The sequence below is a fragment of the Lygodium microphyllum genome, chromosome 17, assembly GCF_053477565.2.
Source record: "Lygodium microphyllum isolate KBCC chromosome 17, Lygodium_microphyllum_v1.1.10, whole genome shotgun sequence".
Classification (NCBI taxonomy): Eukaryota; Viridiplantae; Streptophyta; class Polypodiopsida; order Schizaeales; family Lygodiaceae; genus Lygodium; species Lygodium microphyllum.
The window spans coordinates 94,105,328-94,127,832 of record NC_141151.1 but is presented as its reverse complement, the minus strand read 5'-3'; the positions used below and the strand labels follow the sequence as shown (position 1 = coordinate 94,127,832).

The 22,505-nt window shown below is 38.5% G+C and overlaps 1 pseudogene; it reads left to right on the top strand.

Annotated features, from left to right (window-relative positions):
• Nucleotides 1–15,481: 15,481 nt before the first annotated feature.
• Nucleotides 15,482–16,202, top strand: LOC148022154 (purple acid phosphatase 18 pseudogene; annotated as a pseudogene).
• Nucleotides 16,203–22,505: the final 6,303 nt, after the last annotated feature.

The following is a 22,505-nucleotide window of genomic DNA, read 5'->3' as shown; positions in this document are numbered from 1 at the left end:
GATTATCATGCTAGAAATGGTTGTCAATATTACCATGATTGCCTTTGTGTCCCAAAGGACCAGAAGTGAAGACCAAGATCTTATGGGAAGTACATGACAGCCCCATTGTAGGACATTCGAGGTATGCCAAGACACTCAACGTAGTTCGTAAGAGCTATCACTAGCCAGGATTAAAAAGGGATATACTAAAGTACGTAACTCAGTGCTTGACTTGTCAAAGAGCCAAGGTGGAAAGGATCAAGATGCTTGGAGAGTTACAACCCTTGGACATTCCACAAATGAAATGGGAGTCAATAAGAATTGACTTTGTTGTTGGATTAAATATTGTTGGTGGTGGATATGATTCCATCATGGTAGTGGTTGATAGATTGACAAAAGTTGTACACTTGATCCTAGTCAAAATAACCTATAAGTCATCTAACATTGCTCAAGTCTTTATCAAAGAAGTATTTAGGTTACATGGATTGCCAAAGAGCATAATCAATGACCAAGACTCCAGGTTCACCTCTAAGTTTTGGACTTGCCTATTCCAAGCAATTTACCAAGACTCCAGGTTCACCTCTAAGTTTTGGACTTGCCTATTCCAAGCAATTGGAATGTAGCTATACTTTAGTACTGCTTATTATCCTTAAACTGATGGCCAAACTGAGAGGGTAAACCAGACCATTGAAGATATTGTAAGGTCTTATTGTGGCACATAACTGAAATGGTGGATTGAACATTTACCTTTGGTGGAGTTTGCTTATAACATTACCTTTCAACAAACAATTAAGATGTCACCATTTCAAGCCTTGTATGGGCAAGAATGTCGTACACCTCTAAACTTCTCAGATCCCACTCTCAAGGTAGAGGCTTCTTAGGCTATGCTTGAAGAGATGGACCAACAAATCCAATTGATCCGACATGACATCCAAGCTGCTCAAGATCGGCAAAAGTCCTATATAGATCTTGAAAGATCCATAAGAACATTCAAGGAAGGTGACATGGTGTTTCAAAGGGTAAGACCCAAAAGGAGCTCATTATCCTTGGGGAAATACAAAAAGCTTAGTCCAAGGTACTGTGGACTGTATGAAGTAATCAAAGTAATGGGAAGGAAAGGGAACATTGGGACACTTACTGGTGATATGCTGTGTCTTTTTGCATTTGTTGCACTTCATTTTGTCAAGGTATTTCTTTCAGCAATTGCTTACAATATGCCCTTTTTTGCGAAAAAAGGAGCACAATCGGTATGGACTAATACTTGCTCACAAGAAGTGACTGATGACGTTCCTTCAGTATGGTTTCTCTTCTCTTCATCCAGGCAAGACTGGATGGTACTTGCCAAAGTCAGGTTCAGGATATTAGTTAGGGTAGTCCCAAGGGTTGGAAAAACCTTCTTCATGGACTTTAACAGGATGGCAATGGCATCTTCACCATGGATGGGTACTTGAATGGAGGCAAGCTGTGCCATAAACCCCTTCATATGTGAAATAAACTTGCTTAGATCTTCTCCATGTTTGTATTCCAAGCTGAAGGACTCAATCTTGAGAAATATCTTAGAGTTCTTCCCTGTAGCATCGTAGAACCTTTCAAACTCATCCCACTTTTCTTTGGCAGTTGAGAGTTGGTCAATGTGATGAATTAAAGATTCATCTAAATGAAGCATGATAATGGCTTGAGCCCATTCATCATCTTCTACATCATGGGGATTGGATGGGTCAATTACTTTGGTCCCTTTTATGAAGGGCTAGTAGCCTCCTTCCATCATTTTGTATTTTACCAAGACTTGCCAAGGATGGAAATATTTTCCATTAAATTTGCGAATTTGAGGTCTTACATCTGCATAGGCCATGGCCATTATAGGAAGGTCTTACCAATTACTTTAAGCAATGGCAGTGTCTAATCCTTTACAGGTGGCCAAGTACACCCGAATAACAAAAATTGATAGCCACGTTTTAAAATTTTAGAGTTGAGAACGGTTGAAAATCATACATATGAAATATCTCAAGATAGGATTTAGGAGGTCCTATTCTTTGAACAATCCTAGATTTAGGCTTTACTGTTTTTCTAAGTTTCAATGAGGTGAGCTTTGATTGGACTTCAGGTTCTTCCCGATAATGTGGCCTATTAGCGGGGTTTTTGGTGGAGCACGGCTTATCGATTAATTCTATGCTCTTGGATGAATCAGAGGAGAGTACAATAACACTCATATCTTTGATGTACAAGCAGACTAATGTTGGGATATGGTCTATGTGTTTATAGTGAAACACTATTAGTGCTCAAACATTGAAAAATTTGAAGGATGAAGAAACTTGAAGCTTCCTGGCTATGGCTGCAAGAAAGCTGAAAGTTAGGGTTTGGTTGATTTCAGCCAATACAAGAAGAATTTCAGCAAACCCTCTTAGAGAGTGATAGCTCACTGTGGGGGCTTTGTAAGCCCTATGGTTGTTGGAGGGATTGTTGCGTCTACAGGACGTGCTGATCTTTGGAAGTTGATGTCTGCAGATCTACGCCAATTTGACGATTTGCTCAATTCCGTCTTCCACGCTACCTAATGTTGCCCTTTGATGTGCTAGAACTTGTCTCCTTATGTCACAGAAGAAGTTCTCAGTTGAGGCCAGGAGCTGAAATGCTCTCCTTTGGCTTCCCCAGGTCCTCCAAGGTCAGGGGGTCAAGTTGGCTATAGAGTTTGAAGGTCCAAGATGAGAGAAATGAAGATTTTCTTGTGCACTTAGTGAGGCTAAGGTTTGAGGAAGTTGAAAGGATCAGAGGAGGCTTTGATACCATGTGAAAAACCAAAGTTGCAGCAAAAAAAGTGTGCACAAGAGGGAGATAAGAGCTCAAAGTACAAGAACAAAATCTTGTTTACTAAGTTGCTCAAGGTACAACTTGGGTACACTCTATCTCACACTTGATAGTGACCCATAGGCTATTTATATAGCCTCTGCCTAGCTAGGGTTAGGGTTTCCCTTGCCCCTTAAGGCCATTTACATCCATCAGCCCTCATATACCCTTGCTTAAGGTGAATTCCCATGCCTATATTGTAACAATATATAAGGTGTAAGAGTCCCAGTTTAGGGAAACCAGTTATTATCAAGAACATACTCTTCACATTCATCTCTAGCTTCCATGGCCTCCTCCTCCTTTCTCCCCTCTTTTCTGTCTTTCTCTCTCTTCTTCTAGTCTTTCTTTCTCTTCTTCTTTCTCAGTTTCTCTCTCTTTAGCTCATTCTTGTCTCTCCTCTCAACTTCATTCATCACATCTATGGTGAAGACTATTGGACAAAGAGTTTGGTAAAGCGATGGAAGTTTTGGGTGAGCCTTTCCATATTAAGGATTTAATAGCAAAAAAAAGAGGTTATTTTCAATGAATTTAACAATATTTTTATTGACATACCTACCATGCAAGCTTTGATGATCAAATTCTATGATTTTTCTTTAGAAGAGGCACAAGGAATAGCTAGATTTGTGATTCAACTTGATAAAAGTGTGATTTAAAAGTGTACAAAATTAGAGAGAGTCTCATTACCTTGATTAATAAAGCACTTTTATCAAGTCATTGCAATGATTCATTACTATTTAACATCCAATGTAAACAAAATATTTGGTGGTTAGAAGCTTTTTAAATAGGCACAAAGGATTTTGATATATTACATTAGGTTTTCCATCAGATATCAATATCTTATGTGATTAAGAGCCAACAAGAAGAGGAAGAGCTATTTATCGAGGGATTTGGAAACTACAAGCTTGAATGGCACATACGTGGTGACTTAAAGTCATTCGAGTATATATATAGTATGTCAAAAAGAGCCAACTCTAGATATCCCTATCTATATTTTATATCTCCAACTACACAATTTAGCTCAATCAATTGAAATAGAACCCCCTCTAGGCATATCAAAGACTCACACTTCAAGATAATTTTAGATATTTCTTTGGCCAATGCTCATATATATACACTTCATAGACTTTGTAAAATAATTAAAAATCTCGTTCATTTTTGCATAAAGTTTGCAAAACCCTTATTAGTTAGACAAGATGATATAACAAAGATTAAGCAAGTTTTATCTACAATTGGTTTGCATGGAGGTAATGTCGTTATTGAACAAGATTCTGAGATATCTAAGGATGGAAATTGTCTCCCCAAAAATGCATCTATTGGTGCGGTAAAGGCTAGAAGTTTCCTGGGCTTTCATGGAAAATTTGGCAAGATAAACTCCAAAAAATAGGGGCTCAACTAGTAAATACAATCAATAGAAATCCCTACATGATGCAGTTAAGGATTGCATTGATAATGGACAAGCGCAAAATAGAAGAGCCAAATTTTCAAAAATATTTGAAAAAAAAAATTGTTATGGTAAAATTGATTAGAAAGATGATGATCTTAAAGACTTTAAATACCAATTGAATCTTTTCAAAAAAGAAATGAAGAAGCTTGGGATAATCAACACTTTACTCACTATATGGTAGAAGTTAGCATTGTAATGTTTCTTCATTATCCAACTCATATAATATTTTTAATTAATTCTATTTATTTTCTAATTGTGTATCATATTTTATACAACCATGATCTATATTTCATCAAAGAGTATGGAAATCTATCTATTTGGTCAATCTAAGGTATGGAAAATTTTTATCATCAAACAAGAACAAAACACTTTAGGCACACAAGACATGGAGGTGGAAGAGTAAAAGTAAGTAGTTTATTAGAGGTCTTTCAATGATTCTACATATAAATTTGATATAAATTTAAGCCGAAAGACACAACCATGTCATGTAATACATATTTGTGGCTTGATCTTCTTATTACAACATTGAAAAAGAAATTAACAAATGCATTAATAAGTATTAGAAAAGAAATCTTGCTTAGTCTACTTGAGATATTAAATTTTAATACTCTATCTATCTCAAAAAATATTTTTATGCACTGGTGGTTGGGGACTTGGCAAAGAACACTCAAGGCTTTTGAAATTAGGTGAACAAAGAAGGGATATTGCTCCCCGCTAGAGCCATTTTACATTGGGACAATATAATAATGGCCATTAAAAAACATTAATTCTCTACAAGCCATATATTTATTCTATCTTTATACATTTCTTCTCCAATCAAACTATGCATAACATCAATAATAGACTCAACTAGTAGCTATTCCTAAAAGGAAAAATATCTATAAATAAAAAAACTTATAATAATAAAACCTAATATCCAATTTAATAAAATTTATCATAATAAAACCTAATACCAAGTTTAATTAAAAAAAGCATTGAGAATGAAATACTTACAATTGTTCTATGCAATGGAAAATTTGAAGTCATAGGTTTCAAATGTAACTCTCTATGAATAAATGCATATTATATTAAACATATTTTATGCTATTCTTGTTTGATCCAATTATAAAATATTTAATTCTACCCTTCCAAATAAATATTAAAGAGCTCTCACATATTTGTGTTTTCCTATATTTTACTTGTTGCAATTGTAATCAAATTACCTTTGTTAATATGAGTAGGAATCCATCTTCCATATGTTTGGAATAAATTGAACACAAGTATGGATATGATTTCAATGTTTGGGTGCTTTGTTGAAGGCTTAATTTCTATATCCATGGTAAAAAGAGAGGACAAAGAAAAACAAGCTATCACTAAGAAAAGAGATGAGAAGAATAAAACAAGGGAGAGAAAAAAAATGAGCACTGAGTTTTTTTGTACTTTGGTTTTAGATTCAATTATCATTGTCATACAATCCCAAAAATGTCATCAACGTAAAGTGGTCAAGACCCTATGTCATTAATATAAGGAATATCATAATCATAATTATTACAAGATGCTAAAAATAGATATTTATAATAAAATTTTATAATGATATTGTATCCATATTTTTTTATTCAATATTTTTTTAAAAAAGTGAAATCTTTTATAATGGAAACTTTACTTCCATTGGTCTTAAGTGCTATCTCAATACACCCTAAAATGCATTTTTAATATCTCCAAAGTCCCTAATGATAGGCTTTCTAAAATCTTCATGAATTTTTATTATAGAGAGTAGTCCCATATATGAATGAAGGCCAAACTAGTACGTGGTATGAAGACCAAAATTTCATGCCATCATTTGTTTTGAATCTAAATTATAATAAGGTAAGTTAATTTAAATTATAATGTTTCAAATATATAATTATGATGAGAGAAAAACTAACTATATTTTTTATTTATTTATGGTAAATGCTTTACTTAAAAGCCACATATCTCATGCAAAATTAACCATAATATTGTTCTAGGAAACAAAGTAATGCTTAAGTAGCTCATCATGACATTTAGTACTATAGGAAGTTTAGGATTTTCCTCCACCTAATAGCTAGAAGCTCATGATTGATTGGAAAATACAACACATTTAGGTGGTCGAATAACTCAAGTAACTCTCTATTATATCCACTAAGCCTAAGTCATAGCCTCACCCTCATGGTATTTAAAAGAGCTAGGGAGCCTAGGTAAAAGAGTAAAAGTCAAAAAATATTGAGCGTTTTGGCCCAATGAAGTCTCCATATGCCATACTTTAAGTTATTGATATTGTCAACAAAGATGTAGTAGTTGGGAGGCATCATATACCATCCCATACATTGTGTCCACTTACAGGTCCTAAATAATTGGTGGTCAGGTGGAACAAAGATCCAATCCATCATTTAAGAAAGATGCTCATATAGAGAGAGACTATATTATGGCCCTACTTGATAAACTAGGAAAAACATCTCACAAAATTCCTCCTATATAAGATTTCAAAAGAAAAGTGTTTCTACTTTATCATTTATAAGTTTCGTATATTTCTTAAGGTCTTACATAATGATTCCCTTCAATTCCATAGATACTAATAGTATACATAGAAATTCATAATTTCTATAAGTTTTTTATCACTTTATGATTTCTAGAGGTTAACAATCAATCTTGAGCCTTATATTTAATTTCTATTACTAGAAGATCTTTTAATTTACAAGGTTTTAGCCAACCTAAAGTTTTATTCAAGTGGAATACAAGTGATGGGTTCATTTGGCTCAACAACATATTTGTGGGGAGGAACTTTTATTACATCCATGATTGACATGGGATAATCAAGCTAACTAGATATTTTCAAGACTTACAAGGTCGAATTCCGATGTGTTTAGGCTCTAAGACTTTTGTAAGCCATAACTATATGTATTGAGTCTCATTGTTTATCTCTCCATTCACAAAGATAAGAGCTTTGGGTTCTTTTGTTTCAAAGAACCAAAAGGCTTCAATCAAATTAAGCTTATCAAGAATCTCAACTCTCTTTGTGCCCCCTTTGATATGTCTTACTTTCTCAACATCAATTAAGTAGTTCCTATAAAAATGTCAGATCTAGAGCATGGCTATGGAGGTTGAAAGAGGAATAGTGAGCTCATGAGGTAGCAAACATCAACTTGACCAAATGTCACACAAGTGAATTAGGTTCCAAGATTGAAGCTTAGACTCATAAACACAGTCTTGTGTGTTGACAATGACACATACACTTTGCTAGAAGTACAAAAGTAATATGACATTGCATTAAAAATGAGAGCAAGTACAATGCTTTATAGGAATAGACTAGGCTACAATTTCCTCCATTGTGCATATGGGATTATGTATCGTGAGTACACATTGCTCCATACAAAGAGGCTAAGCTAGGTGTGATTGCCAATATCTCAAACACCCCTCCTCAATCACAACTAGAGAAGTACAAAGTGTGTAGAGGCTTTGGTAAGTAACCACCTGCAAAGTGTGGGCACACCACAAATATGGTAAACACTAGAGGCTGTCATAGAAAAGGCTAAGTGTGGGTACCAAAGATGTGGTGGACATCCACAGGCTATAATAGGGGCCTCATAAAGGGTACAGAGGCTGTAGTACAAGGTTACATGAGGAGTTTACAAGCTTATGTTAGAAGCATTAGGGCTAGGCAATACAAGGCTAAAAAAGTCTATCAAAATAGAAGGACTGATGAGGTTTGTCATTCTCCTAGTGATCTTCTTCTTCTTCTTCTTTGCTTGCACCTTTCATCTTTTGGTCTTCTTCTTTATTGACTTTGCTTGCATTAGTCCTCATGCCCCCCTCAAGCAAAGATATCATCATCTTTGAGGCAACAAAAATGTGTTCAAAGTCTTTAAATAAGATCATTGATTGTTCTTTGATGTAGGCAGCTCCATGTCTTCTTGCAAGTGGGTCAAACAGATCTTCCATGTAGTGCAAATGGGCAACAAGAATAATGTTGCTTTTCATGAGCAGTAACCACTTAAGATACTTCATACTTGTCATAGAATTTGTGTCAAAAAAAGAGAGTGAAAGTAGTGTGAAAAATACACTATGTAGTATCAAGAGATACTAGTAAAACTTAATGTTGTTTGCTTGAGCTTTGAGTTCTCAAGATCTTCAAATTTTCATCAATCTTCTCAACTTCAAAATGGATTTACTTGTTTGGGGTTGGTTAGTGACCAAGTTGACTTGTAGTGTGTTGAAAAACACAAGCATAAATTTTCATTATGCTTGATGCTTGTCCTTCAGTGAAAGCTTCAAATCTTTAAAAGATTTCCAAGGCTTGCTTGTTGGATACTAAAATCTTGCTGGATTTTTAGTAACTCAGTGGATTTGAATGTAAAAAACTTGTTGATTTTAGTTGGTAAAGAAGAAAAGAAAAAATATGAGCTAGATGAAACTTGGATCACACTGTTGAGATTATCATAATGCAATCTGACTTTGCTGTCCAATTGTATCCCCAAGTCATTCAACAGTTTCATCAACTAAACTGCTTCACATGTTGCTAATGTTGCACCCCTATATTCCACTTCTATGCTAGACAAAATAACGGTAGGCTGTTTCTTTCTACTCCATATGATCATACTGCTACCCAAACCAAATGCATAACCAGTGCTTGACCTCTTGTCATAGGCACAACCATCCCAATCAGCATCACTGTAACCTATCAAGTCTAGGGATTTCCCATACTCATAAAACAACCCATAACCCATAATACACTTCACATACTGCATAATCCTCATGAATGCATCTAGATGTGGCTTACAAGGCTTTTGCATGAATTAAATGATCATCCCCACTGCAAAACTCAAGTTAGGATGAGTGATAGTAAGGTAGATTAAGCTACTGACCATCTGTCCATACATAGTTACATTCTCTATTTTAGTTCCAACATCAATTGTCAGCCTGACATTTTGATCCAAGTGTGTCTCCATAGCTTTACACTCTGTCATGCCACACTTCTGTAACAAATCATGAGCATACTGTTTTTGCAACAGCCGTATACCCTACGGTGTAGGTATAACTTCAATCCTAAGAAAATACTTCAACTCTCCAAGATCTTCAACTTTAAATTCAACATGTAATAATGATTTAATTTTAGCAATCCCTTGATTATCATCTCTAGTGATGATAATATCATCTACATAAACCACCAGAAAAACATAACCATGATCTGTCTTCTTTGTGAATAGAATGTGAAAGATCTGCATCAGCTATATGAAATCCATGTTGTTGTAAATAATTGCTTATCCAAGCATTCCATGATCTTGGTGCTTGTTTCAACCCATATAATTTTTTTTTTTGCTTACACTCAAATGTCGAAAAATCAGGATGAACATAGCCTTCAAGATGCTCCACGTACACTTCTTTAAGCAATTCACCATTCAAAAAAGTATTTTTAACATCCATCTGCAATAATTTCTAGCCCTTAGACGTTGCCAATGCTATGATCATTCTCACTATTGCCATCTTGGTGGTAGCTAGACTGAAAGTCTCTTCATAATCCAAGTCATACTATTGTGCATATCCCTTTGCAACCAGCTTGGCTTTATATCATTCTAGTGAACCACCTGACTTGCATTTTACTTTGTAGACCCATTTGCAACCAATGGGTACTTCACCTTCAAGAAAATTGACCAAATTCCATGTTTCATTTTCAACTAGTGCTGCATATTCTTCATCCATGGCAGCACACCAATTCTCATCTGCAATTGCATCATCAAACTCCGTAGGTTCTTTGAAATATGTTACTCTAGTCATGTAAGCATAATGACGGGCTAAATGTCCACTATATGTCAACCTGTCAACTAGTTTTCTGACTCTTTCAGACCTTCTTAACTCCGGTTCACTCTGAGCTTGCCTCTCATGAGGGATCACATACCTGTTATGCCTTACACTAGGCATCATAACTGAAGGTATTCCCAACTCAGTGTCCAAACTGTCACTACCAGGTGACTCATATCCTACTATAGCGGAATAGTCACATCATCAAAAATCTTTTTCTTTCCTTTATCCAATCTCCCCCTCACTGACGTATAAGTGTCAATGGATGTAGGAGTACGATTACGTAGCCATCTTGTCCAAGGACTGACTGTAGATGAAGCATCACTTGTAGGACCACTTATAGAATTACTTGTTGAAGAAGAATTTTTAGCATTAATAGAGCTGACTGATCCATCAAAAACTGCTATAGTAGGATTACCATACCATGAAGCCAGCTTGTCAAAAACTACATCTCTGTTGATCAAGGTCTCATGAGTGGACAATAAATAGCATTTGTAAGCCTTCATGTCTTGTGCATAACCCAAAAAAACACACTTGACAGCTTTTGGATCCAATTTCTTCCTCTTTTAATCAAGAACATGCACGCAAGTAATGCATCCAAACACCTTAAGATGCCTAATGTCAGGCTTGTGCCCATACAGCTTCTCATAGGGAGTTACATCATGAATCCTAGCTGTTAGAGTTCTATTCAGCACACAAATAGCAATAACCACTGCTTCACCCCAATAATCATTTGGCAAACTCTTTTCATTAAGCATTGCCCTTGTCGATTCCATAAGCAATGATTTTTTCTCTCTACTACACCATTCTACTGTGGTGTATAAGTACAAGTAAATTCTACTGTGGTGTATAAGTACAAGTAAACTATCTTTTTGTACCATATTTGGCAATGTACTTATGAAACTCTCTGGATATATATTCTCCACCTCCATTTGATCTTAAACATGAGATATAACAACCCAATTCATTTTCAACATGCTTTTTGAAGTATTTAAAAGCATTAAACACCTCATCTTTGTGTTTCATAATGTATAGCCATGTGTATCTGTTGAAATCATCAATGAAAGAGACATAATATTGAGCACCACAGAAAGAAGCATTATGAGACGGACCTCATACATCCGAGTGTACTAACTGCAATGGACAAGAATTGTTGCTGACATGTCTCATAAAAGGTAACCTTGCTTGTTTCCCGAATTGACAAGCAGAGCATACATATCCAAGATCATTATATTTGAACTTAGGTAACCCAAGTACAACCTCTTTTTGATGCATAGATTTCAGCTTCTAAACATTTACATGGCCAATATGTTAATGCCAAATTTCAACATCCCGTACAACTCCATCATCATGGGCAAACATGGCTACCTTCAATTCTGGAGAATAGATGCATCCAACACAAACATTCTGCCATCCCTTCTACCTGTAGCAATCAATTTTCTATCATTACCATATTTATCGATAAAGCATCCATCCTTATTGAATCTGAATTGCAAATTTTGTTGTCCAACCATCAAAATATTTTCAGTGATTGATGGTACATGAATCACATCATGTAGATTCTTTTTCATACCATCAAGCATAAGCAATGGGACCACACCTGTATGTTGAATATCATGATGGGTATCATCCCTAGTGTCCATGAGAACCTACAACCAACTCATCAAACCATTCTCCGTGGGGGTGTCATATGATTAGAGGCCCTTGAATCTATGTATCATTTCTCATATTGATCTTGCTTAGGCATATTCTTTGATACATGCTCCATAGCAAACAACTTGTCTTCCTGATCATCCTAAGCACCACTTGAATATGCATAATTTCCAAGTTGTCTACCTTTTGGTTTCATGTTTGCTTTCATCTTATGACAATCTTTGGCAATATGCCCATATCTACCACAATAATGATAGTCTTTGTCCCTGTTAGACTGCTCATTTGACTGCCATGATCCACCACCTCTGCCTCTAGGTAATCTACCCCTATTTCTAAAGCTGCCAGATCCTTGATGGACTTGCATGTTCGAGCTATTCCATGCATTCTACTACTGTTGTCCATAGGAATTTTGAGTGTTTCCTTGACTTCGAAAAGAACCACAGCCTTTGCTACGTCTGTCACGCTGGCTAGAGTAGAGAACAATGTCTCTTCCTTGAGACGAACTGGAATTTGTGTTAAGACCAAGCTTTACTTCTTCATGCAGCAGCAATGCAAGCAGTTCATCCCAATCATGGGGTTCTACTCTTACAAAAATGGAAGTATCAAATGCCATGCACTCCTTGCCAAGCCAATTCAATATCACTACAATCATATCATCCTCTGAAACACTAGACCCAATAGTAGCCAGCTGGTCAGCTATGGTCTTTATCTCCATCATGTATGCTTGAATGCTCCTGCCATTTTTGGACATATTATTAAATTATTGCTTAAGCTATATCTTCCTTGCATGCGTGACATTACCATAATTTTTCATGAGTGTATCCCAAGCATGTTTTCGGAAACAACAACTAGTAATTTGCATAGCCATTGAATCAGAAATGTAGAAAGAGAACCAATGTAGTACTTTGCTAGCTCTTTCCGATGTTGGATTCCGTTCAAGTAATTCGGGTTCAGCTTCAGTCCCTGTGTGTATAAATCCCACTATCCTCTGCCAATCAAAAAATTCCACATCCTGAACTTCCATAGTGTGAAGCTCTTGTTATCAAGCTTATCACTGACAATTTGGGTGATGTTATCAGTGCCTTGACCATTTGACATATTACAACAGAATTTTTTAAATTAATTCATGAGTCCCCACAAGCCAATATATCTTATTGACCAATTTCAGCCTTCAACTTTTATGACAAATTTTTGCAAAAAATCATTATTGAAATCACAATATTTCATCCCACAAACATGTTAGATACATTGACAATCAAGTGGCATAGCATGTAGGCACATAAACCAATTCATAGAGCATGTAGTTGTTGCATACCCTGTGTACATTCAATATTATTGACAATAGAGAAACATATAGTCTACAATCAGCACCAGTAGATGACTAGTAGCCTTTTCTCAGTCAAAAAAGAGATATTTGTGTGTCAAACATGCCCCAAATCATCCTAGACATTCGCCACTATATGCAAGAGTCCATACATGACCTTTCGAGCACACTGTAGTACATGTACATCAAGTCCAAATGCCAAATATCTTCCCGAATGATAACAATTAGCCAATACACAACCAAAACAAGGGCAATATAATCTCAAAAGCTTTTCAAATCATAGCATACATATGCCAACACATGTAGAGACCAAGATATGATCATACTGACATTAATAGATGTCATGTCTTCAAGAACCAATGTCATATAACTCCTATATTGTTCATGTACAACCAATCATCATGTCAATGCAGTGTATTTTTAGCTCCAAAAGTTAGCATTCAAGGCACTTTTCATTTCATACAACATCCAACATACATATGCCCATAATTAGGATCCACAGGTACTATCTAATGTCATAGATTGCTTTAAGAAGTAATAAATGCTTGTTGCCCACAGTTCAGGACAGATTTTCAACCTATTAAAACCTTCCAAATCTAAGCATTTGATGCTCCAAAACCATGCTCAAATGCATGAGAATAAGGGCATATACATTGTTAGGATGAAATCCACCAGTGCTGTGAAACCACCTACTGATGGTTACTACAATAAACAACTAGTCTGCACAGGTCTGTGCTAAATATTTCAAAATTGTGAAGAATTGGGAAAAAAATTATTTTGCAAAGTTGTAGACCACATCAAAATGGTCAGCAGTAGTAGGCCGTTGTCGTGATGCTGCGCATCTGAGCCGTGAACACCTCCATTTTTGTTGTGCATTTGTGTTAATTTCTGCGTGTGATTTATTGTTTGTGTGATGCATTTTAGTAATCCGCAGCCAATGTATATATTTCCTGCACTTTGGATCCAAGAAATCATTAGGAATGGACTCCTAAATCTTCAGCTCTTGTAAACAGGGCTATTTTTATTGTGTGCGTGAGGCAAGAGCTGAGGCAAAGGTCATGGTGATGCATCTCTATTATTGTTCTAGGGGGCTATGTTTCTGGTACTGCCCTCTGCACAGTTCCAAGCAAGTCTAAGCTATGAGAATTCTCTGGACTGAGATATGTGGAATCATGGGAAGATATGTATTCCTATCACCCTAATCTTTATTAACACCTAAAGACGTGTGAAGCACATGTTCTCTAAGGGATCCAAAAGGCAAGAAGTTCTAAGGAAAGAAAAAGCTAAGAAAAGAGGGAGAGGCATATTTTTGAAGAAAACAAAGTGGCGGGCTACGCCTGAATTGGAATGGGGGTCCTTCCTTTTCGCTCTCTGGGGTTGTTTTGGGGGGAGTTCAGCAACTTTCGGATCGTGAAGATTTTCGAAAAGCAGGGATCAGAGGGAAAAAGAAGAGGATGATCTATCTAGAGGATGGCGGTTGCTATTCTGGGGGGGAACATGAGCATTTTCAGGATGCAATCGGACGCAGACAGAAAAGAAAAGCCCAAGGCATTCTGTGATCTTCATCGTCCGACAGTTGAAGGAAAAGGAAGCAATGTTGATCATGTTGAAGAAAGAAATGAAGGGAAGGACAACGTCGATGAGCTTGGACGTCGGAGGAGGAGAGTGGAGCTGGATACGATGACTCGAATGAGACTGCCGACGAAGCTGATATCAATGACAAGGAAAGAGTGTTGCAATAACGACGCAGAGGAAGTTGCTACACATGCGGAAGATGGAAGCTATACGGGGAAACAATAGGAATTCTGATACATTCCAGTGTTAGTGAAAAAGCTAGGAGGAGGGTATCTGGACATCGTCATCTCCTCCGGCGACCAGTTTGCGTTTTGGGAACCCTGGGACGGCAAGCTCTCTCTGGACCGTAATGGTGGAACCTTGACCGCAGTTGCCGTGCATTTCGCGAGTACTGGCTCTCCGAACGTTTTAATTCTGAGCAAGTGATTGAGCTCAAGTCTCTCTTCTTCGAGGATCTGGATGTTTTTCATCCTGGAGTTTGACCTCGAACCAGTCTCGTTCATCAAGCCGGAGAGTGAATTGACAAAAGGAAATTTGCGCGAGCTAAGTATCAAACTGAAGCATGTAAGAGGAAAAATCAAATGTCCTATTCGCGTGGGGAACAAAGCGCCTCGTTTAGTTCCACAGCAGTATCTCTTCCCATATTCAGAAAATTCAACAACAACAAGCTCTATTTGATTCAAGCTTTGGAATCTGATGCTAGAGTGCATAATTTATCATGCCCGAGCCGCTACTACTGAATTGCCTGTCTTGGACAATATCTCAAAGGTGTGAACCAAAGTGATGTGTGTGGAGCTGATTGCTAACAGATTTTTGCGCAAAATGACGAGCTACAGCTCCTTCACCTCCACTACCTTTTGCATTTGGAGATGAAGTACACTCTCGGCAGTGAATTCAAGTGTTTGTTGCAAAAAGGAGATCTTTCCTATGCTGACTATATTCACGCCGCTGGGACTTGTTTGGAAAACTTGTTGAGCCCTTGGCTAGTTCACAGCCATGGATGATCACTGAAGGGAATCATGAAATGGAGGAAATTCCGCTGGTTATTGAACCGTTCAGATCTTATAATACAAGATGAAAAAGGCTCTACAAAGAGAGTGGATCAGACTCCAACCTTTATTGTTCTTTTGAGGTTTCTGGTGTGCATGCTTTGATACTATGATCATACATTGACTTCAGTAGGGACTCTATTTAGTATAAGTGGCTGCAGGCTGATTTGACCAAAGTGGATAGAGTCAGAACCCCTTGGCTCCTTGCTGTCATTCATGCACCTTGGTACAACAACAGCAATTTCAAATAACAGGGTGATAGTGACAAAATGACGAAATCCATGGAGTTCATCCTTAAAGAAGCAAAAATTGATATGATCTTTGCAGCCATGTTCATGCTTAAGAACCCATGACTCGAGTTTTTCAGCATCACTTTGAACTTTGTGGCATCATCCACATAACCATAGGTGATGGAGGGAATCGAGAGGGATTGGCTAACAAGTTTCTGGATCCATAGCCAAGCTGGTCTGAATACCGTGAAGCAGGTTTTGGTCATGGCATTTTGAAAGTGGTAAATTCTACTCATGCACGAAGGACTTGACCTCATTATAGAGATGTTCTTTTGGAGTTTCTGAAATTCTCTGCTGAACTAGTAACTGCCAAGTTACGAAACGAACATGCTGATGTGAAGAGTGTTTCCCTTCCTACTGTAACTGTCTTCAAAAACCTGAATGTAAACAGTTTATGAGATACTTCGGTTTATCTTGAACATGGATTTCTTGTAACTCATTTGCAAAGGAATATATGATCTTTGGCATCCAATATTTGATTTCTTCTTGTTAGCGTCTTTCCTTGCTGTATCTGAACCCCGTGTTCTGCAGCTCTCACACGATCTCTTTGACATTTCTGGTGAACCCGACGTGAAAGTGCTGCGTCATCAGCAAGATGGGAGACTCGCAAGAAGAGATGACAAATGATAATGTCATGAAGAACCTGTTTCAGTCATTTACCATGTATATGCAGCAGCAAGCTCATGCTAAACGTGACAGTGATGCTATGGATGCTTTGAAAGCTGTCCAACAGGAGATGAAGCAGTTTAATGGCCAGCAAGTGTCAACTTATCTGGATTTATATGAAGAAAAGATGAAGTTTTTTGGGGTTTCTCAAGATGTTTGGAGCCGCTACTTCTTGCGGATCGTGGTGCGTGCTCTTGAAGGTCGAATTGCAGAAATTCAAGAGGCACATGCAGGTTGGGCTGAATTTAAAAAGGCATTAAAAGATGAATATTTCCTGGAGGATACAGGTCTTATGAATCGCAGGAATTTTTTAGCATGGGTTTCTATGCCTAATAAGGGACTTTCTGTTACCGCTCTTCTGCGAGAGTTTGAAAGCCGATATGATCAGTTGGATGGGACTGAACAGCAAGCCTTGGAGATGCAGAAAGTGGAGTTGTTTTTGCAAGCTGCAGATGCTGATTTGCAGGAAAAGTTGGATGATCTTTTGGAAGATCAAGCTACTGATTCAGGTTTAAAGACTGAGTGGAGACATGTCATTGATGCTGTGAATGCTCTTGTCAAGAAGCAGCGCAGGAGAGTCAGATTGCATCGAAACACAGGATCAGTTCCTGAAAAATCCTTGGAGACTTCTTCTTCTACCCCTACTGCAACTTCTTTGCCTAAGCCTACTCCTCCTGCTATGAATCCACCAGTTCCTGCTGCTCCAGTGCCTTTATTTGTAGATGATGTTATTAAAGGCTTGGCGGATTTGACGATTGAAGCAGTCAAAGCTGAAGTTGGTAAGTTAAAGGAGCAACTTATGTCAGTACCTGCTGTAGCACCTGCAGTGACTGCTTTTCCAGCTGGTCAAAGAAAAGGGCGTCGATGTATTTGGTGTGATAGTACAGAGCACCAACACTGCAGAGATTGTGATGCTTTTCAGGAAGCACGAAAGAAGAATGTAGTGTTCTGGGGACAAGATGGGAAGATATGGCTGACAGAGACTGGCGCTCCTCTTGACACGAACTTTGGTAAGGGAGGTATGAAGAAGCTTGTTGATGATATGGCTGCGCGATCAGCTTATGTGAGTGTTAGAGGAGATGCTTCAGCTTTTGGAGTCCAGCTTGAGCAGAAATCCGATGGAGACTCTGCTTTATGGTCTTCTGCCTTGGAGATAGCGAAAAGAGGAAAAGTTCAAACTTCTACTATGACTTGTGTGGGCTCTAGTATCCGAGGAGAGACCGGATGGGATTCTCCCGTTGACAGGTATTCTATTTTTGCTTATATTGCTAAAACGCAGGGTTTAGATGCCATGGTTGAAGAGAAGAGAAGAAGAGATGAGGAGGGTCCTAGCTCCTCCAAAAAGACTAGAGGGGGTGACTTTGTTTCACCACCTGTTACAGCTCCACCTATGTCAAAATCTCCAACTCAAACAGGATCCGATCAACCAATGGGAGATAAGCAAAAAGAAAAGAGGCAACCAAGAAAAGAGCCAGGATTCAAGCTCTTGTCAGACCTTGATATGCAAACGGATATGAGTAAGATTTTTCATGAAAGAATTTTGAATAGTGAAGTCACTTTTACTGTTGGAGAGGCTCTTGGGATTGCTAGAAGAGAAATACAGGATCAGATGCAGGATCTTTTGCGGAGGAAACGACATGCGATGGAAGGACCTGCTTTACAGGGATTGTGGCATGGAGCTCTTGAGAAAGAGCATGATGATGATGCAGTGATGGTTGAGAATGCTTCTGCTAATCCGCAATTGGAGAAAATAGTGCAGCCTATGCAGTATGAAGATGATGAGACCCCTATTCTCATTCCTCGCAGCCATTTTTCACGAAGTCGTTGGGCTAGAGCAACCACTGAGACAGTGGTAAGGATTGGAGAGAAACAAATTCCCTTGATCGCTTTAGTTGATCATGGTTCTGAAATCAATCTTATTGCTCGAGGTGTTTATGAGAGTGGCAAGTGGCCTATGGATGCAGAGCATGGCTGGCGCATGAGAGCCGCCAATAATACTTCTGGTGATATGTATGCTGCTTGTCCGAGTATCAGAATTTCTATTGGTAATGTTGAGGAGGATTATCATTGCTTTGTTCAGGATTCATGCTCCTATCCGATTATTCTTGGACAGCCTTTCATTACAGAGGCAAGAATGGAAACAAAAGTGATGGATGACGGATCAGCTTATGCGCGGATACGCAGTAAAGATGGTATGCGAGCTGTTCAGTTTATGACTGTTGGGGTAAATCATCCGAGAAATAGGGACTCCTTGCGTGAGGCACCACTACCTGCGAAGGAGTTGGATTTTCATTAGGTACCGCTGTCTTGCGAGACGCCAGTGGTACGGAGCGGAGAAAAGAGGAGATCTCGCCTCCTGGCAGTCAGTCTTTCTCCAATAACTTTGTTGGATTTACTTCAGATAGTTCAGTAAGTTATCAGAAAATTTCAGATTTGCCTAGAGCTGCCAGGCAGTACATTGGTCATAAGGAGAAAGAGTTGAAGAATGCAGGTATTTTGCAAGCAGAAGAGCATGTGGATGGATTGTATGAAGGGATGTCTTATGCAGATACAATGTTTGAGATGAGAGCAATGCTGAAAACTGATGTATGCAAGGGTTCAAAGATCATACCTGTGCAAACCTTGGATATGTTTCAGGAAATTTCTGGTTTTATGCTGCAAACAGAGTTAGAGGCTGAGAAAACTCAGCAAACTGAATTTATGGCTGATCTTGATCAGCTAATTAAATTGCAGAGGGCTGAATCCATTCAGCCAACAGAGTTGAATGCAGAAAAATTTCTGCATACAGAGTTTCAGGATGCGTCTATGCAGTCCATTGAGCCGAGGGCTGAATTCATTCAGTCAACAGAGTTGAATGCAGAAAAATTTCTGCATACAGAGTTTCAGGCTGCACCCATGCAGTCCATAGAGCTAAAGGCTGAAATTTTTCAGCCAACAGAGTTGAAAGATGCTGAAAATTTGCAGAAATTGCAGCAAAGGAAAGAGTGCTTGAATGATGCCAAGGTTGACACAAAATATAAAACAGTTGATAAGAAGGTTAAGCCGGTTGCAGGCTCGCTTCCTTCTGATAGTGATGAGCAGATTGAAAAAGCTATGAAGCAGCCTATGTTGAGGGATCCTGCAAATATTGGACATAAGTTTACAGCTGAAACACTTGCAGAATTGAAGATTGGGAATGATGATTTTTTGCTTCCAGTGGAAAAAGAATGTTTTAGAGAGATGCTTGGACGTCATGGTAAGGCATTTGCTTTCTTTCCACATGAAATTGGCTGCATTAGTCCCGAATTGGTTGCACCCATGGTCATCTTCACTGTTCCTCATGTACCATGGAATATACGTCCTATTCCTGTGCCTAAAGCACACTTGCCAAAGCTGATAGAGTTGCTGAATGAGAAGATTAAAATGGGAATTTTGGAACCCTCTTCTGCACCCTATTCTAACAGGTGGTTTACTGTACCAAAGAAGAATGGTACTTTGAGATTTATTCAGGATATGCATCCCGTGAACAAAGTGACAATCAGGAATGTGGGTACAGGTCCAGTTGTGGATGAATTTGCTGAGGCTTTTGCAGGACGAGCCATCTATTCACTAGGTGACTTGTATTCAGGTTATGATCAGTTTCAGCTTGCCTTGGAAAGCAGGGATATTACTACTATGCGGACACCTATTGGTCTTGTGAGGATGTGTACCTTGCCTCAAGGTGCTACAAACTCAGTTGCTCATATGATGAATGCTATGCATATAGTTCTTCGAGACTATATTCCGCAGTATACCATGCCATTTCTAGATGATGTGCCTATTAAGGGTTGTGCAGAAGAAGAAAAGAATGAAAGTCTTGATTTGCGTGGATGTAGACAGTTTGTGGCTGATCACTTGAATGCTTGTGAGCAAATATTGACACGATTAGAGGAGGTAAATTTGACACTTTCAGGGCTGAAATCTGTCTTTGCTGTTAATGAAGTCATCATAGTTGGGCATATGGTTGGATATTATGGCAGAAAGCCTTCTCCTGCAAAGGTGGATGCCATAAACAGGATTGCAGAGTATTGCTCGACTACTTCAGAGGTGCGGAGATTTGTGGGAGCTTGTGTATTTTACATGATTTGGATTCCTCATTTTGCTCATATTGCAGATGTTCTCTATCAGCTGCTTCGAAAGGGGCAGAAATTTCATTGGGATGAGAAGCATTCAAAAGCCATGCGTAAGCTCAAGAAGCTATTGCAATCAGCTCCTACTCTACGCAAGGCGGATTATCAGTGTGGACGGCCGATCATATTGACAGTTGATACTAGCCCTATTGGTATAGGTTGGGCTGTGGGACAGGATGATGCTGATGGAAATAGGTATGCTATCCGCTTTGGAGCTAAAGTTCTTAATGAGCGACAAAGGAGATATCCACAGATTAAAAGAGAATTGTGGGGAGTAGTCACTGCACTGAAGTGTGACAAAGGATATTTTATTGGAGCTTCAGTTATTGTGGAAACAGATTGTTTACCTTTGCTTGGCATGATTACTAGTTGCTCGACTCCAGATATAGCGATGCTTCGGTGGATTGCCTATATCAAATCATTGAATCCAGAATTTCGACACATAGCAGGGAAAGATAATCCAGTTGCTGACATGCTTTCTAGAGCGAGATATGAGGATGAGGAGTCAATGCTTGCAGAAGATGATGAGACAGAGTTTGCTGCTTCTGTCCTTATTCATGATTGTCATGTATCTACTGTTGAAGCTTTTATTGAAGAACTTTATGTTGATGAGTGGCTGCAAATTGGACAATATCTAAGTTCATTGACTCGAAGAGCTGATTGGACAGATGATGAGTTTAAGAAAATTAGAAGGAAGGCTTATGGGTATTTCTTGAAAGATGGTTTTCTTTGGAAGCATCCAAGAAAGAGAGGAGGATTGCCCTTGAGAGTAGTTTGTGATGTAGCGATGCAAATACAGGTTATGCGAGAGTTTCATGAGAGCTCATGGGCTGGACATAGAGGTGTGTGGGCTACCTATGAGAAAATCAAAGAAAGATACTGGTGGAAAGGGATGTATAAAGATGTTTCTCACTTTGTGGAGACTTGCAAGGATTGCCAGCTTTACTCATTAGTGCGACATCGTGATGAGTTGCATCCGACTTACCCACTATGTATGCATTACAAGTGGGTGGTAGACTTGGTTACTTTGCCAGTGGGACTTTGGCAGATGAGATATCTTGTCTTGGCTAGGGAGGATCTTACAAACTATGTTGAAGGTAGACCACTGAGGACGAAGACCACCGCTACAGTATGTAAATTCTTGTTGGAAGAAATATTTTGGAGGTATGGATGTATAGGCAAGATTACAGCTGATCGTGGAGAGCTAGATGCTGATGAAGCTAGAGAATTCTTCTCACGGCTTGGGATTAAATTGGCTCTTACTACTGCCTATAATCCAGAGGGAAATGGCAAAAGTGAAAGAGGACATCCGCCTATAGTTAAAGCATTGGCAAAAGCTTGTAGAGGTCGGATTGGAGATTGGCCGAGATTGCTACCTTTTGCATTGTGGGCTGATCGCTCTACACATAGTGTGACTACTGGATACATGCCTGCGGAGTTGATGTATGGGCAAAAACCTGTCATGCCTACTGAAATTTGTGCTCTCACTTGGAGTGTTCTTCCTTGGCATGAGAATTTATCAAGGGAAGAGTTGTTAGCCCTTCGGATTCGTCAACTAGAGAGAAGGGCAGAAGATGTGCAACTAGCCATTGACCGTTTGAAGACAGCCCGTCTCAGAAATAAGGACAGGTTTGATTTAAGGCATCGTTTGAGGCCTAGAGCCATAAAAGAAGGGGATTGGGTTCTAGTCTACGACAGTAGTCTAGAAAATCAGCATAGTAGCATGAGAAAAATGGTTCA